At 38.1% G+C, this 18562-nt stretch overlaps 1 protein-coding gene across 1 annotated transcript in view; it reads right to left on the reverse strand.

Annotated features, from left to right (window-relative positions):
* The window catches only part of LOC141441174 (Ig-like and fibronectin type-III domain-containing protein 2), a 236994-nt gene extending 222682 nt beyond the window's left edge, over window positions 1-14312 (reverse strand). The window contains exon 1 of the mRNA XM_074105852.1: window positions 14136-14312. The gene's annotated coding sequence lies outside the window, so the exon portion shown is untranslated. The remainder of the gene's footprint in view (window positions 1-14135) is intronic.
* Between the last annotated feature and the right edge of the window lie 4250 nt (window positions 14313-18562).

An 18562-nucleotide genomic window follows, 5' to 3' on the forward strand; every position in this document is an offset into this window, starting at 1 on the left:
TCGTGGTATCTATTGGTAATAATATTGTTGTGTTTCGTGTTGTTGTGATTAAAGGTGCCTTATTTCTTTGCGTACATGGAGACATAATAAAAACCAGCTATTAGCGTCGCGAACACATTCGGCTGTTGCTGCTGCTTGTAGTCAACTACGAACTTGTACATGCTCCGACTCAGTAACTACACATAACGCCTTGACACTTGTGAAAAACCACAGCCTTAACTCGACAAGCTTAACATAATAATTTACTACCCCATAATGAAGTGCTTTTAGAAGTATTAGGGGTTCTTTTCCCATTTTTTTCCAATTTCCCATCGACTTTCACTGCTGGGCTTTCTAGTAATGATGTTTTCTTTTTCGTATTATTAAAACGGCCAAAATAAAATGGAATAACATTTATTTGTCCCTTTAGGTAAAAGGGCCATTTGGGGTCTTTTTTTTTTTCTACTGGGTGGCAAACGAGCAAGTGGGTCTCCTGATGGTAAGAGATTACCACCGCCCATAAACATCTGAAACACCAGGGGTATTGCAGACGCGTTGCCAACCTAGAGGCCTAAGATGGGATACCTCAAGTGCCAGTAATTTCACCGGCTGTCTTACTCTCCACGCCGAAACACAACAGTGCATGCACTGCTGGTTCACGGCAGGATTAGCGAGCAAGATGGTGGTAGCAATCCGGGGTCATTATCGACCTATCATTTTTCATCGGGACAAAATTCCTGATAAACCTTTTTAAATATTTGCCCTAATTGAGTAAGGGACGGGGAAATTTTTAGGTTATTATGTACTCAATATCGTTTAGCAATATCACAATGTTCGAGAGGGTTCGGAGTTATTTTTAACTCTTCTCAAATGCTTTGAATTTTACGTACATGAAGGATTTTATTTCAAAGCTGTAAAGGTATCAAGCAAATATCCATTTGACGACCGGATAGCCAAGTGGTTAGAGAGCCTGGTTATGAAGCTTGAGGTCATTTATTCATTTATTCGTTGCAGCCATGGTATATAAAGATGGCAAATAAATATTACAGTGCTACATGGACCCTGCTAGGGCAAAGCAACCACTTATCCTTAACTTACTCTAGGATTGATGCTAATATGAATATTCTTACTTAATTAAGGGTTCCCGGTTCCCGGGTTCGATACTCAGTTGAGGCAGATATTTGTATGAATAATACTCGACAAATGTTTGTTCTCGATCGGGTTTTGGACGTTTGATATGTATTTAAGTATATTCGTATGTTGATCTATATAGTTAAGTATGTTTATCCATTGCCTAGTAGGTACCCATGGTACAAACTTGGCTTAGTCTGAGACTAGGTCAATTGGTGTCAACGTCGGCGGCCGATCGTAAAATCCGCCAGATCACGAAATTCCTCGGCATATCGTGAAATGGCGCCATTTAATGATGTGCCTAAACGTTGGCCAGGCATATCACGATGTGCCTGAGAAACAATACGGCAGATCGATTAGAGCAACGCATTCTTCGATATTCCTAAGCTCTATACCGGGCACATCGTGATATGCCGGAAAAAAGAAAAAAATATCTAGTTACAACGAGCGAAGCGACAACGCACGAGCCGAGCGAGCGAGCGAAGCGAGCGTGTCGCGGTAGTGGCCGGCGAACTGCCAGTTTCAGTTTCAGTTTCATGATATGCCTAGGATTTTTATGATCTGCCTTGGCGGCGTTTCATGATATGCCTAGGAATTTCATGATCTGCCTAAACGTTACTAGGCAAATCGTTAATCGGTGAGTTTTGAACGATATTGCGGATCTTAGCCAATTCATGAAATGGCGCCATTTCACGGTTTGCCTAGGAATTTCGTGATCTGGCGGATTTTGCGATCGGCCGCCGACATCAGTATACTTACGCTCCGTTCTCCGCTAACTTCTAAAGAAAAATATTTCTTCTGTATTTTTAAAAGCATGTAAAAATTCTGCTGAAATAGTATTAAGCTCTTTGTATAAATAAAAATAAGGTGCAGGTGGTAGGACCTTGTGCAAGGTCCGCCCGGATTGCTACCACCATCTTGCTCGCTAATCCTGCCGTGAAGCAGCAGTGCTTGCACTGTTGTGTTTCGACGTGGAGAGTAAGACAGCCGGTGAAATTACTGGCACTTGAGGTATCCCATCTTAGGCCTCTAGGTTGGCAACGCGTCTGCAATACCCCTGGTGTTGCAGATGTTTATGGGCGGTGGTGATCTCTTACCATCAGGAGACCCACATGCTAGTTTTCCATCCAGTTCAAGTAAAAAAAAAAGGTAGCACTACACTTCGTCGCAAATGATGCCTGCTTGACATTTGGAATTAACATTAGACACAAGCTAATTGGCGTCAAGCGGGATAAAAACATTTCTCCATTTTGTTATCTTGCACAAAACAGAGACGACATAGCGTCGACAAAACGAGGTTATAAATCACCCTTAACATTAAAAAGGACACAAATCCTCACGACAAATTAAAATGAATACGGCTTTTTTCCCTTAAGTTGGCTTTGACTTAATTATTAAGCGAAAGCGTTTTTTAAAATAAAACGACTGGCCACCAGAATGCAGACAGCTATCTCAGTCAACTTTTGAGCCTGGTCATGCATGGGAACTATGCCGTTGACTGACATTACGAAAGGTATTTTTTTTAAATTATTACTTATTTAATTATACGACTTAAAGTATGTGGTATTTTAAGTATCTGTATAATTAAAAATTCTTTGAACAATAATATTTTTAGTGTAAGTAGCATAGGAAAATGTGAAGCTATGGGTGGTCAGTGGGTGTCGCAAAATATTTCCATGCTCCCGTAACGCTCAATATATTTATTCATTAACCAATGAAAATTTACAGTGAGTGAGTTATGGTGAGTATATGTTACACTACTATTGAGTGATGGTGAGTATATATTACACAGTAGTGTACACTAATAGTAGTGTAACATATACTCACCATCACTCACTCACTGTAAATTTTCATTGTGGTCGCCACTGCAGTGGCGACCACAAACCGGAAGGGCGTTGGCAGGCCTCCTATTAGGTGGACTAATATTGCAAGAGTTACGGGCAAACGGTGGATGCAACCTGTTTTAATTCCTTCATATTATATTCATTCAACCAGTGGCGTAGCTAGGTGGTCAATGGCCCAGATGCATAGAGAAAGAATTGGGCCCTCACCCCCTCTTTCCACGTACATAGCTTGAACTTATATATTGGCCTTCAAAATTATAGATAGGAATAAGGATAGGATACAGGGAGTTGAACTTATCCCTAACAGGCTCGAGGCTCGAGCCTGCTCACAAGATTATATCCTCTCTTTTTCTTTTATATGCTCCTCTCTTTTCAATTTAAAGCTTAGGTTAGAGGGCCCCTTGAGCTCCGGGGCCCTGGTGCACTGCATTCAACGGGCATCCAGGTGGGGGGAGCAGTAGTTAGTATTCCATTGGCCCACATGAAGCGGTTCGCTTCGTCTTTCATAATGCGAACTGCTAAGGAATGGAATTCGCTCCCATCCATTTCATTTCCAGATCAATACAGCCTAGAGTTCTTTAAGGCTAGAGTGAATAGGTTCTGGTACCTCGTCTGCACTTTTCATCTGTTGTCAATTACGGGTCAGTTTTATGTAAAAACGCAAGTGGCGAGTTGTCGATGTTTGTCGCAATTATTGCTAATGGACACGTCTTTATTCATTATGATTGGTTTTTTGGAGTCTTTTTTTGTGTTTTTTGGTGGTGTAGGGGTTATAGCACGCAGCACGGATTGCTGAGGACCTGGGTTCGATTCCCAGCGCTGGTCTCTTTTTCTGGTTTTTCTGTGCATCCATGTCTCAGTTTGTATTTTCGATACGTCTTTGTTCAACATTGTACGTCTTCCGGTTAATGCACGAAAAGTTCTTGTGAATCTCCTTTGACTTGGACAGCGTCCTTACAATTACAGAGTTGCTCGCGGTCATTTAACAATACTATCTGCGCTGCATAGAAATGTTACGTCTCAGAATTTTGATGAATAGGGAAAACATGAAAATGGAAAATGAACGGGAAACGTCGTCACATTGAAAATTGTTTGATTGCAATTAAATTTTATTACTCGACTGCCCGAAGGATAGGGTTTGTATGTATGTATGTAGTAGGTGAAGCCGTGGTGGCCTAGTGGTTTGACCTATCGCCTCTCAAGCAGAGAGTCGCGGGTTCAAACCCCGGCTCGCACCTCTGATTTTTCGAAATTCTTGTGCGAAATTTACCACGAGCTTTGCGGTGAAGGAAAACATCGTGAGGAAACCTGCACAAACCTGCGAAGCAATTCAATGGTGCGTGTGAAGTTCCCAATCCGCACTGGGCCCGCGTGGGAACTACGGCCCAAGCCCTGTCATTTTGAGAGGAGGCCTATGCCCAGCAGTGGGACGTATATAGGCTGGGATGATGATGTAGTAGGTATGTATGTATGTATGTGGGTATGTATGTTTATTTCTTTGGGGTGTGTACTGATCGGTATAACAACATTTCATATAATTTCAAAGGATAGGAGCTTCACAGATTTTTTTTAATAAATAAACCTAACCTAACCCTAAGTACCTAGCTCAAATCGAATTAATAACAATAGAAATGTTTGATTTTTAAGACAAATTGCATAATATGAAATGAAAATTATATCCATTGTTGCATTATATCACTTGTTGTTATATCCTTCGTTACGCGCCGATTTCTTTGGTCCTCGCTGCAGCCTCAACGGCAGGACGTTTTTAATATCATGAGGTATATCTGTAATGATTTATTTTTTGTGTTATGACTATATGGGTACCTATCTAATGAAAGCTAATAATTGTCCCATTCAAAATATATTATATGTGTTGAGGCGTCAATCTCGATGCAAGAGTGCGCTAGAAGATCAGGAGAGGATTAAAACTAGACTCAAACTTTACAGCATGTACTAATCATGAAAAAAAAATTACTAAATACACGAGAGTATGTGTGATCGCCGAGTCCACGCCACGTCGTAGAGCCGAGTGAGACGCTCGGTGTTTGTCGCATGTGTTGAAGTTTATACGGCGTTAACAAAAAGTATGTTATAAGAAAAGAAAGAAAGAAGACATTTACACATGTCACGAGGTAGTGACCGGGGAAGTTGTTGGTGTAATGAAGAAGACAGGAACAGGGCAGACAGTAATATTTATTTAAGATAATAATAAAAGGGCACCTGCGGACAAACAGACGCGGTCTTAGGTATCTAAAAGGTATGCGTTGACACTGTATCAACAATTATAAAAATACATAGTTAATCAACTTACGTTTCCGTGCCCAGTTCATTATTTTATACAATTCAATAGCACTGAAGTCCAGCAGTATTGCAAGCTAATGAACTTAAGGAACTTCACTAATGCACTGTACAATTATGACTGGTTTTTTTTTGAGTATTTTTGTATTTTTACGGGTATCCCGTGAAACCATATCGAAAATACAAACTGAGACATGGATGCACAGAAAAACCAGAAAAAGAGACCAGCGCTGGGAATCGAACCCAGGTCCTCAGCATTAGTAGCGACATCTCTTGTCTGGGTGAGCGGTTGGTTCCGAAAGAGTGTGACGTCTCTCGATGAGAGCGGAACATAGATGGCGCTAGTGCTGCTGCATAAGTAGCGTAGTAGAAATAAGCAACCTGAGATATGTATGCATAGGAAAAATTCGTGTCTAGATTCCTGTCCAGTGGTGGTGTAGGGGTTATAGCACGCAGCACGGATTGTTGAGGACCTGGGTTCGATTCCCAGCGCTGGTCACTTTTTCTGGTTTTTCTGTGCATCCATGTCACAGTTTGTATTTTCGATATGGTTTCACGGGATACCCGTAAAAGTAACAAATTTGGAGTTGAAATAAAAAATACAAAAAGACTCCAAAAAACCAATCATAAATATAACCTTCTTCTGAGCAGTCCGTTAAAACAACCGAACTTGAAACAAAACATCGGTATTCCTTTATTTCTCATTTGAATCTCCAGAAAAATGAGGAAAACTCATAAGTTCCGACATGAACATTCTCGTACTGTAATCTAAAATGGAAGTAATTTGTCCTATCCGAGTCTTGACTACGTAATTAAGTGTAATAAGTGATTGCATGTACGAACTGATATCGTAACAGAGTCGATTCTTTCGCAGCTCTTACGCAGCTAATAAATCGTCCATGAATGCAATGAAGCTTGCGATATAAAATGCCATTATTGCTCAACCTTTTGTTTTTACTATGGAAAGTAGCGATTTTAGAAATAACCTATACCCCTAGTGTAAGTTTTCGGTTACAAAATACGTCTCGATCGCGTTCGCGTTAAAATCTCAATTTATATGGAAACACGAACAGCGCCTCTAGCGGAGCATTTGCGATGTTCGTGTTTCCCTACAAATTGAGATTTGAACGCGAACGCAATCGAGACGTATTTTGTTACCGAAAACTTACACTAAGGGCACTAATCAACTTAGAAATGTTGGAAAATCCCGACATTGTCATTTTAAGGTTCAATACTTTAAAAACGGCTGAACCGGTTTTCATTAAACATTACAAGTAAGAACCATTGAACATGAAACTACCATGATACGTACTTATATTTAGCGAAATGAATCCGGATAACTCATATCACAAATTGAGTTTAGGTCGACATGTTTCGAGCTAATCCGAAGCCCTTCTTCCCGCAGTTGCCGTGGCGTTGGCTCCCAGAAGGGCTATGGATTAGCCTGAATCATGCAGAGTTAAACTCGATTTAAGACGTGAGTTATTCAGGTTTATTTCACTAAATAGCTAGAACTATCGCAAGAAACATTTTCACGTGAAAAAATCGCGACAAAATTGGTCATACGATGCCATAGACAGACAGACAGATATTGGCGTCAAACTTATAACCCTTTTTTGCGTCCGAAGTAAAAAAAGAAAGACATATAAAAACAAAAATATTCTACCTCTATTGTAGGAGGTAGAATATTTTTGCAGTGCAACGAGGCAACGCCGCTAGCGTCTTAGGCACAATGCCCCGCGCTGCGCTGCCTTTGGATGAGGAAGCCCGTTTTAGTTAATTTTATATGTTTTTTTATTTTTATTTTTATGTAAAAATTCATTGTTTAAATAAATAATTTCTATTGTAGGATAGGCTCGTCCGCACATAGATATTTTTAGCCGACTTCAAAAGGTGGTTATCAATTCGGTTTTTTTTTCTGCAACAATTTGCGAAACGCGTGTGAAGCAGTGCGTTGCATCGTGCAAGTAATCGGTTTAACCTTCGCGTAGGTTCTGTTAATATGCAACCCTGTTTACTCTATGGTGCGTTATGGTTATGACACGGTGTATATTTTAACATGTATATAATACACTATGTCTCTTGAGGAGGAGGAGGAAATTCGAAAATCGTAGTTCGTATAGTACTGTCCCTCTCACTCTCGTATTAAATAATATAAGTGTTAGCGGGACGGCAAGATACAAAGATAGAGTTTTGCTCTTCGTATAAGTATAGGGCCAGTACCAAATATATTCTACTTCAAAAAGATTTCGGTTATGTCGCGATCACTTTTAATATTGACAATGTAGCTTACGAAATGTTTTTTTTACGACGATGAGCGAAGTGAGGAGGACTCACAATTGAGATCACAACGCGCGAGCCATGCGAGCGAAGCGAGCGCGCCGTGGCTGGCAGCGACTGACGAAGCATTAAGGGCCTAATTAATTTAGAACATAAGTTAGCCCTTACCAGTGCTAATTATATGTACCTAGAGATAAGATGGTTGAGCAGGGAACAAGAGATTTTTTTTTTTATTATGACTGTCACTTATAGTATATTATATAGCAGTAGTTTCTAACCCCCGACGCAAAAAGAGGGGTGTTATAATTTTGACCGCTATGTGTGTCTGTATGTGGCTCCGTAGCTATTAAACGGGTGAACCGATTTGAATGCGGTTTTTTTATTTGAAAGCAGTTTTTCTAGCAATAGTTCTTAGACATGTTTTATCGAAATCGGTTCAGCCGTTTTAGATATTGAACTTTGTAGGGACAATGTCGGGGTTTTCTAACTTATTGTTGGTTAGGTTATATTTTTCGCAGTAGACCCACAAGGACCAATGTCGTTCACCCAAAGTGACCTTACTAGCTTGTTTGCCACCGTATTCCAAAACATTGTAAGTTACCATAAAAACTGTAAACTCTCAAAAGAAATCCAAACAATACTTACAGAAATCTAAAACGTGCACATAAGACGCAGGCACAACTCGTTAACCTAAATAGTCGACTTTCAGCTTCCTGCTAGCTCTATTAGTACTCCGTCACTCCACGGACCTATTAGTATGAAAAGGTTTTAAGTAGGCATACGGCAAAAATAATTTTTCAAGTTTTTTTCCCTAAAGGAACTTTTTTGTAGTTAGAATAGTACATATCTAATCTATATTCAATCAAAGAGAATTTTAAATCTGGCAAATTAAAGGGAGTGCACAAATATGGAATTGTATAACTTTAATATAATTGGTTAATTAATAGTAAATTCCCGTTGGGAAAGAGGCGTGATTTTATGTATGTATGTATGTAAATAAAATAAAATAAATATTCTACTTAATATTTCACAAATTTATTAAGAATCCGGTGTATAAAGAAAACCGGAGAATAAAGCAAAACGCAGAAATAATACTAAATTTTACAAACTAAATTAAAAACTAAACTATATCTTAAAAAGGCCTGCTCCCCCCTATTTCACATAAATTTTACTTCACTTAGTAGTTATTCTTTTTTTCTCTGGTTAATACATAATTTATTCACAACACAAAATACCACAATATGATGGAATCAAAATAAATCAAAACTACATAAATATACCTAACTATAAAAAGAAAACATCACCTAAGAGGCCCTCCTGCGGCATAGACACCAAAACACTGGCGGCATACCTCTCTATACAGTCAGAGAAATTCGCTGGGAGAGGTAAGCGCTTATAAATTTATTATAACACCATTGGGGATTGGGATAAATCTCGAAAACTCATCCGCTAGAGTCACCTATTAGAGTCATGAAATTTGGTGCGAGTATTTTTTATGCAACGTTAATAAAATCCACGATGTAATTATTGAGAAATACCTGGAAAATTTGACGAAATTCCGGGATTTAAATTCATTTGCTAGACCTTATATACAGGTTAAGGATAATCTATAATTTCCAAAATTCATAACGTCATACGAGTATTTATAAGATCATAAGTAACATAATAAGTACCTAATAATAGTACAAAAAAGCCGTGGTGGCCTAGTGGTTTGACCTATCGCCTCTCAAGCAGAGGGTCGTGGGTTCAAACCCTGGCTCGCACCTCTGAGTTTTTCGAAATTCATGTGCGGAATTACATTTGAAATTTACCACGAGCTTTGCGGTGAAGGAAAACATCGTGAGGAAACCTGCACAAACCTGCGAAGCAATTCAATGGTGCGTGTGAAGTTCCCAATCCGCACTGGGCCCGCGTGGGAACTATGGCCCAAGCCCTCTTGTTCTGAGAGGAGGCCTGTGCCCAGCAGTGGGACGTGTATAGGCTGGGATGATGAATAGTACAAAGGCTCTTCCACACTTAACTCCAATGCTCTCTTATCGCTTATCATTGGTTACACTTTAATTCACCAAAGTGGTCATTTATTTCCGCAGAGTATCCACTAAAGCCTCGGTCGCCACTCAAGCTAAGGAGCGAGGGTTTATTAGGAACAGAGTGGATCAATTTTCATTAATACCGCTAAGACGATCGATGGTATTAGGTAAAAGGCGTAAAAACTCTTTATTTTGAACATGAAACTACCGTGAGACTCACTCATATTAAATATAATGACGCGGATAACTCACGTCTTAAATCGAGTTTAGCTCGACATGTTTCGGGCTAATCCGTAGCCCTTCGTCTTCGGAGCAACGCGACTCAGCGTCTGCTGCAGTGCGCGTGTTGCAGCAGCCGCTGAGTCTCGTTGCTCCGAAGCCGAAGGGCTACGGATTAGCCCGAAACATGTCGAGCTAAACTCGATTTAAGACGTGAGTTATCCGGTCATTTTATTTAAACTCTTTATTATCGAGTTTCGACGCTAAATTTTCTAACACATTCGCCTAGTTGACACTAACAGTCAATGGAAATATTATTTATGAGTTGTCAAAAAGCGATTTTACCCATAGATTATGTGTATCCTCAAGTCCTCGCGTACTTTATAAAGGACTAATTAACACTAAGAATAACGGCCGAATGTGCTTTATAAAGTACAAATTGTTCATTGAATAAAGAGTTCTAAGAATTTTGAAATAATGTCCAAAATAACAAAGCAGGTTACCAACGTCTAGGTCTTAAACGCTAAGTTTGTCAAAAAATGTCAGGACTCAGGAGGATAGACTAGGTGTGCGTCACTTTGTTGTTAGTTGTCAACTCAGTTGGCTATTTATTTATTATATCAGCGAAATAAAAATAAAAATTAATAATTGTTTTTAGTTCAAGTATAAAATATAGTGTAATTTTAAAATAAGGAATGAGACGAAAATGTCCATCCCGTCTTTATCTTAGCAAAAAGTACTTATATTTAAGCAGTTTTGTACAAATGTTACAGGAAACCTAAAATAGCTGTTTAGTTTAAATTTAGAGAGGGCACAATTGGAGGACATGTAAAATAATTTAAAAACGATTAGAATCAAACTTATTGGGTACTTCCCGTTATTTATTATATATTGTGTTAGTAAATATTTTTCCTCGAAAAAAATAAAAGTCCAAAAGTCAAACATACGCAAAAAATATATTGTGTAATATTGATATAATGGCTTTTGTATAGAATCCTCGTTGCGCGAGTCCCGCACTCATTTTGCCGCTTTTAGTCAAGTCAAGTCAAGTCAAGTCAAAATATCTTTATTCAATTTGGCTATAAAAAGCACTTATGAATGTCAAAAAAATCTACCACCGGTTCGGAAAAACCTCTGCTGAGAAGAATCCGGCAAGAAACTCAACGAGGTATATATTTTTTTTTAAAACAGATTTACAATATTATTAAATGATATGTATACATCACAAGTATTTAACACAACTTTATTTTTAACACTTTAATATTACATTATTTCACTTCTGTTATATTATTTGACTTATATTTTCTTCGTTTTTTTGTTATAATTGTACACGTCCTTAAAAGTACGAATAGTCGCTTCACTTGGCCTTGGTGAGCCATAAATGAACTATAATAGGCCTTTTGCGTGTATCATGTTTAGGGCTGCCACCTCTACGAGTTTGTGCCCGGAGTGTACGGGCTTGTATGGTGCATGTCCGGGCTACGGGTTTAACATCGATATCTCCGGGTCAGAACGGGCGGTGACGGTTTTCTTTCATGGGAAATTTGTAGACAGACGAGCGAAACTGCTTGTCAGTTAACATGGTAAAGGCGGAATTAATTGTAAAGATTAATTACAATATGAACTGCCAAGATTTTTGAAATTTTTGAAGAAACCCGAGCAAGAAGAGCTTAAACAATCCCTTTGGAATAACAAATATAGTTTTAAGTGTCAAGCTGGCCCAAGTCAACCTAGCACTAGCTAGGTCATTTATATTTTTATAAATACAATAAATAAATTAAATAATTTAAAATCTCGGTATACTGGTTTTTAAAGGTGGCAGCCCTAATCATGTTTAATTTTTTAGGCTTTGTTTGTAAGTATGTGTGTCTGACTATTAAAAGATTGTACCTACTAAGCTATTTAAAAAAAATCTAAAATCTCCGGGTATACTGGTTTTTAAAGGTGGCAGCCCTAATCATGTTTAATTTTTTTAGGCTTTGTTTGTAAGTATGTGTGTCTGACTATTAAAAGATTGTACCTACTAAGCTATTTTATACAGCTTTTTAGGGTTCCTTATCCTTATAGCATGACTCGCGTGTGCATATTTTATAATATGGATGGAACCCTCTCCACACAAGTTCAACTTTATTTGTCCGTTTTAATGGTCTACAAGGTGTTTTTTTGTCACGATCTAAATATCCATGTGTTATTCAGTGTCGTAATTAGTATTATTTTGTTTTGATTGATTTAATGTTATTCAGTGCATTCAGTCAAGTCATCTGATCGAATTAGTAAAAAGCACCAAATAAATTACTATTGCTATTAATTATGTAATTCCCTAATCATTCCCCGAAAATATTTTTCCCAAATGACCAATTTCCCAGCTTTTTCAATGGACGAACGATTGTTTTTGAAACGGTAATTACTTAAGCGATTCCAGCCGGACTGGCAACATTTTGCCGAAGCCAGAGACGAGTGGAAGGAGAAGGGGAGGCCTTTGCCCAGCAGTGGGACACTATATAGGCTATTTAAAAAAATACTGTAGGATTGTTATAAAACTAACCTAACCTATAGGGTTCTACAGGATAGTCCTGAAAACTTTTGTGATTTTCACTCATAGTCGAAATACCACAAACAGGGCTTATCACGCTAAAACACACGAGTAATATTTATAACGCATTTATATCAAAAACTACTTAGAATAACGACTATTTTGTATTTTAATTATAATTTTAAGGCCTTTAGACCTTTAGGCAATATTTTTAAAACAAACGTGTTTTGAAAGTCTTATTTTGCAGTACAAACATTATTATATATTATCTCTTGGGTTCATATAAGTCGGGGGTTGCGTGGTCAAACTCGATACTTACGTCAAAATAATTGATATTCGGAAAAAGAACACTATGTGAAAGTTTAAATTCGATTTTTTTACGATTTCTAGTTGTTATTAGTTTGACCTGCAACCCTCAAAGTGCAGTTTAAGACCGTAATCATGTATTTTGGAAACATTTTGCAATAATTGTCATAATGAGGAAGCTTGTTGAGGAGGATGTCGTTAGGAAAAGATTGCATAGAGACAACCGACATTGAAGACTCAGTAATTTGCAAAGAAGTAAAAATAAGTTTTTTTTAACATGCTTTATGCTAACTATACTTTTTGTTGACTGTACCTACTTGCATTGTCATCCAAAGTTGATAAATATACCAAATTTCAAGTCAAACCGACCATTGAACGTGGGTCGAATGCAGCTTTCAATTCGCCTCATACTCGTACTAAATAATAAAAGTTTGTAAATAGGATATTTGACATTGCCAATCAATCGACACACTTTTTATGAGCTATCAACAAGACTTACCTACTATAGACTTTATAGGTGATATTGAAGGGTAATTTCACATAAAAATCAACTCAGTTGACACATTTTTTATTTAAAAACTGCTAAAATTATTTATATGACAAGAAAAAATTTGTTGCGCTGGTTGGAGTGGAACTCACATATTTTGGCCGAAAGTGCTAAGCTGTTAAATCTAATCACGATAATGCTTCTCAAAAACTTCATCGTCAATAGTGACCCGTGCGTGGGTTCGATTTTGCTGAGGAATCGTTCTGCTAACGTTTTTTATTTATATAGTTCATGAAAGTTTTCGTGATTTTCAGTGTTCAAATTAAATGTTTTATTTATTTATCTTGTGAGTTAATGGTTAATGGCTTATGATATCGTATCTAAATAGATTGTGTATTATCTAAATTATCTTACTCAAAGAACTAAATATGACTTCATCCCAAATTTCTCAAATATGAATAGGTTAATTGCCATTCAGATTGCCTAGACAAAAACAAATTACTGTGATGTTCTATTAGAAAACAATGCCCTATTGACAATATTGTCTAATATTGTTGGGCCCAATGTTTGTAAACTAGCATTCGCCCAAACATTTGATCAAATGTAAACAATACGAAACTGCAGATTTCTCCAGGGTTCGATGTTTTTACCATTTACCCATTGAGCAAACAGTCTCTTTATCAATAAACATTTGATTTATTTCCGCCTCCATAACGTCTTGCTTCATGTATTTGTATTAACACACATACACAAACAAACCTTTGCATTTAATTAAACCTGAGACAATGCTCCGTTTAATTATTTTCTGACTTCAAATGAAAATACGCACGTGATTTCATTCTCATCGACAAAAAAGACGTTAAAAAAGGGACGTTAATTAAAATCCTAACCGAAAGCGTATCAGATCAGCGAATTTAAAAAAAGCCTTTTGTGCAGACAATTTTCTTTTCGCTTTTACTTAAATTACACAACAAAAGTAACTATAATTTTACGTAAGTGTTATGCGCACTTCTTTGTAGACCAACCTGTTTTTTTTATTAAATTCAAATCCTGGCACTGGCACTCAAGAAAAAAAAACAAAAGCACTCGATTCGAATTTTGAAATGATATCCACTCGCGTTGCGTTTGGGGAGAGCGACGCGTCCGCACCGCCGACTCGCCGCGTTAGCACTGACTGGGGCTCACAGCTTCTCATCCGCCACCGTTTTCCGTCTGCAACCTGAAAACAATGTATCGTTTCGGTTTATACCTTCGTAATTAATGCCAACCTAACTTGTAGCAACTAGACCCATTAATTCTACCTAATTAGGGTAGGGTAAGGTCGGAAATCGTGTGGAAATAGTGTACGGATCGGTGGTTACGGCTTCGTTTGCTTGTACAAGATGGACTATTGACGTGTTTGCATTTGGTGCAGCAAGGTCGCGAAGGTGAGAATTGGATGGGCAGGTGACATTGGACCTTCAGACGAAGATAGGCGTCTAATTCGGTTCAATGATTTTATTTCAACTTTACAAGCCGTGGTGACCTAGTGGTGTGAAGTATAGTTTCTCAAGCAGAGGATCGTGGGCACAAATCCGGACTCGAACCTCCGAGTTTTACAAATTTATGCGCGAAATTACATTGAAAATTTACCACGAGCTGTAGTGAAGGAGAACATTATAAGGAAGACTTTGCGACAGAAGTTCCTAATCCGCGCTGGGCTCGCGTATGGGAACTTCGGCTCAAGCCCTCTCATTTTGAGAGGAGGCCTGTGCCCAGCACTGGGACTTAAATAAGCTGGGATTGTGTACACAAAATAAAACTAAAAGTAAAATATCCCGTCACCACAATTGGGGATAATTTTTGTCGTTAACGAAATTTTTGATGTGTCACGTTTATTAACACTAAATATATATGTATAGGTATACTAGAGTTTACCCACTATTCGATCTGGTAGTTATTTCTGGTATATATTTTTACAAAAATTCCCCTGGGAAATCCCAAAATTGATATCGTGATCTTCATTGAGGTTCTTCATCTACAAAATTTCATGACTCTAAGCCCAGCGTTTGAAATTTCAAGTTTTTATCGCCATCCCGTGGGAATATCGGAATAAAAAGTATCCTATGTGTTATTCCAGACGTCCAGCTACCTACATACCTACACCATACCGTACCTACCATACAGGTATGTATGTATGCGTTTGATTTTCCGTTATTGACACGTCCCTATTACGGTCATAGCATGAAACGGTGTAGTGGGTAGACACCTTAAAGTTAAACACGGTCTACATCCCGTAACAAATATAATCTAGAAAAGACATGACAATGATACTTAGAAAAACCTCGCCGCGTTTGCCGTGTGGTGTCAGTCGAGAATTGCACCACCCTCTCTTCCCGTGGGTGTCATAAGAGGCGACTAAGGGATAAAGGTCCGTTTATACCTACGGACATTGAGCGTGCCAGCAATGGCGTAACTATAGGGTGGCAGGGCTGGCAAAATGCCACGGGCCCCCGACCCTAGAGGGCCCCGGCCCAAGAGGCCACGGGCTCAGAAATACTTTTTTTAACATTGTACCTGAGTATTTTATTTCACTTAAAATTAAACTAAGTACTTACAACGTTTTACTGATAGGGCCCCATCAAAAGAATTTGCCACGGGCCCCAGATGGTATATATAGTTACGTCACTGCGTGCCAGACACGTGCCGTGGCAGACAAAATAATATTAATTATATTAAGTGTCTTTCGGCGTCTGCGCGGCCGTGTAACGATAGATATAAATACGTAAATAGACACTGTATGGAAGAATATTATTTTTTCTCCCACGGCACGTGTCTGGCGCGCTCAATGTCTGTAGATATAAACGGACCTTAAACCGGAGGATGGGCAGCAGCGTCCGCGAACTATCTGGTATAACTGCGGTTGCCAACCCGCCTGCCAATCGTGGCGACAAAGGCAATTCCCCCCAAAAATAGAGGGAGGCCTATCGGCCTATGCCCAGTAGTGAACGTCTTTCGGCTGACATGATGATGATGACTTAGAAAAAACTTGTTATATCATGGAAACGAGTGGAAGGAGAAAGGGGAGGCCTTTGCCCAGCAGTTGGACACTATAAAGGCTATTAAAAAAAAAACATGGAATTCGGCTAAGTGCGTTTTTGACGCACAGTGTAGAGTTTCATTACTAAAAGTGCGACTAGTGTGATACTTAGTTCCATCCTGAAAGCTTGGATAGAGCTGCATGCTAGAGAATAGTACACCATTAGTTTATAATTCCATCATCATCATCATCATCTCAGCCGTAGGACATAGGCCTCCCCCACAGACCTCCAGTTGCTTCGGTTGGCAGCGGCCTGCATCCACCGTGAACCCGCAGCTTTAACCAGGTCATCCGTCCATCTTGTTGGTGGAGGTCCTACGCTGCGCTTGCCGATCCGCGGTCTCCACTCGAGAACTTTTCGGCCCCAACGGCCATCCGCTCTCCGTGCTATATGGCCCGCCCATTGCCACTTCAACGAGCTAATTCGCTTGGCTATGTCGGTGACACTTGTTCTTCCTTCCTTGTTGTTCTTGTTTGGAATTTACTACGTATTTAATATTGTTGTCTCAATTGGAATAACATGTCTAACATTTAATTCGTTATTATTGTATTTAATTAATATTTAATTCATTGCATTGACATTAAATTAAAATTAAATAATTAAACCACCTAAAAAGAAAAGGCTTATAATAACAATCACTTTAATTTTACATACAGAACATATACATGGTCTAGCACCCTAAAGTTGATAATCGTTTGCATGTCACAAAACAATAATGCCAATAGACGTGTCTGTCAACTTGAAAGTTCGACTTTAGCAACATATGCATTTTATAGGAACTTGTTTAAAAATTGATAGACCACTTATTTGGCTGATGGTACCAAATCCTGGCACTGGTACTTAAAAAAAATAACAAAAACACTCGATTCCAATTACGAAATTGAAGCAAGAACTTTTTGTCGGTTGAAAATAGAAACCATGTAAGCCATTATGTAAGCAGTCTAAATACAAATTGACACCCACTCGGTAACGACCCAACTCCAACATTGCTCCTACATTTTAATTTCGTTTGAATTTCGATCCACCAGTAATGTGTCCTTTACCCTGAAATTTTATCTCAAAGAGCGCAAACATTATGATCGAAATAGAGCTAATTCGGTCAAAAAGTATATCTTACACGGAAAAAACCGTGGGTAAAGCTGGTTTCACATAATTCTCACTTTTTTATAAAAAGTCGGCAATTATGTCCATTTGTAAAAACCACCGCCAGGAAACTCGCTTATACTTAAAAGCAGACAAACGACATATTGAAGTCAAACTTACACCCCAGGCCAAAAGTATAGAAACAAGCTTGTATGACAATAGAAAACTATGATTTGATTTTGTTTGTGATTCGAAAACAAAAGAGTAAAAATGAGAATAGAATATTTTAAAAGTAAATAACTAAAATTCTCTTAAAAATTGTAAATTCAACATTCGTAGAAAGACAATTAAAAAGGTCGATTTGTAACTTCTCCAAAATTTATATAAGTATTTTTTATTCGTTTACTATTTATTCGGATGTTTTAATACTTTGGGTGTAGTTTTAATCTTTTAAAGCTGCCTAAAGTAAGTTTTGCGTTAACAATACACAATAATAATAATGGAAACATGAAATATTAAGAAAAACAACTTTGTTTCCATACTTTTGGCTTGGGGTGTAGTAAGTACAACACCCCTCTTTTTGCACCGGGGTTAAAAAGTGGTTGAAAAGATAGCATTACATATCTACATAGTATATTTAGATACATTATAGTGAATAAGTACCTGCCTTCGTAGTTACAAGGATACGTAATAATATGACCGTGTTTAAAACGTACCAAGTATGTATGTATGTAACTCTTTATTGTACAAAAGAAAATTAACAAAATACAACTGACAAACTTTAAGATACTTGTACAAAGGCGGACTTATCCCTTTAAGGGATCTCTACCAGTCAACCTTTGAGTGGATGAGAGGAGAGGAGCAATACGTTAGGGTCCGACAAAGGGTGAGTTTAAGAGTTAAAATAATGGAAGCTACTATACAGTGCTTTAAACAATATAATACATAAACTACAATAAAATAAATAAAGTACTATATATATGACCATAATACATATAATATATAAGCATATTAAACAAAGGAATGTTCTCAAATATTTAAGGAGAAGGTGCAAGCCACATTCTTCTCAAGCCTTCCCTAAAAGATCCCACGGTGGGAGATTGCCTGATGGAGGTCGGTAGCCGATTCCACAGCCTGGCAGATTGCAAGTCTCAATTAAGTTTATTTTCCATAATAAGAAGTAAAATCTTATTGTTAGCCAAGTAGTAATTAAATCATGCAAGAGACATTCAATTTTTAACAATCAATATAAAGTCGTGATTAAGTCCCTAAAAATTTATTACGAGGCA

The sequence above is a fragment of the Choristoneura fumiferana genome, chromosome 23 (genome assembly GCF_025370935.1).
Source record: "Choristoneura fumiferana chromosome 23, NRCan_CFum_1, whole genome shotgun sequence".
NCBI classification, from domain to species: domain Eukaryota; kingdom Metazoa; phylum Arthropoda; class Insecta; order Lepidoptera; family Tortricidae; genus Choristoneura; species Choristoneura fumiferana.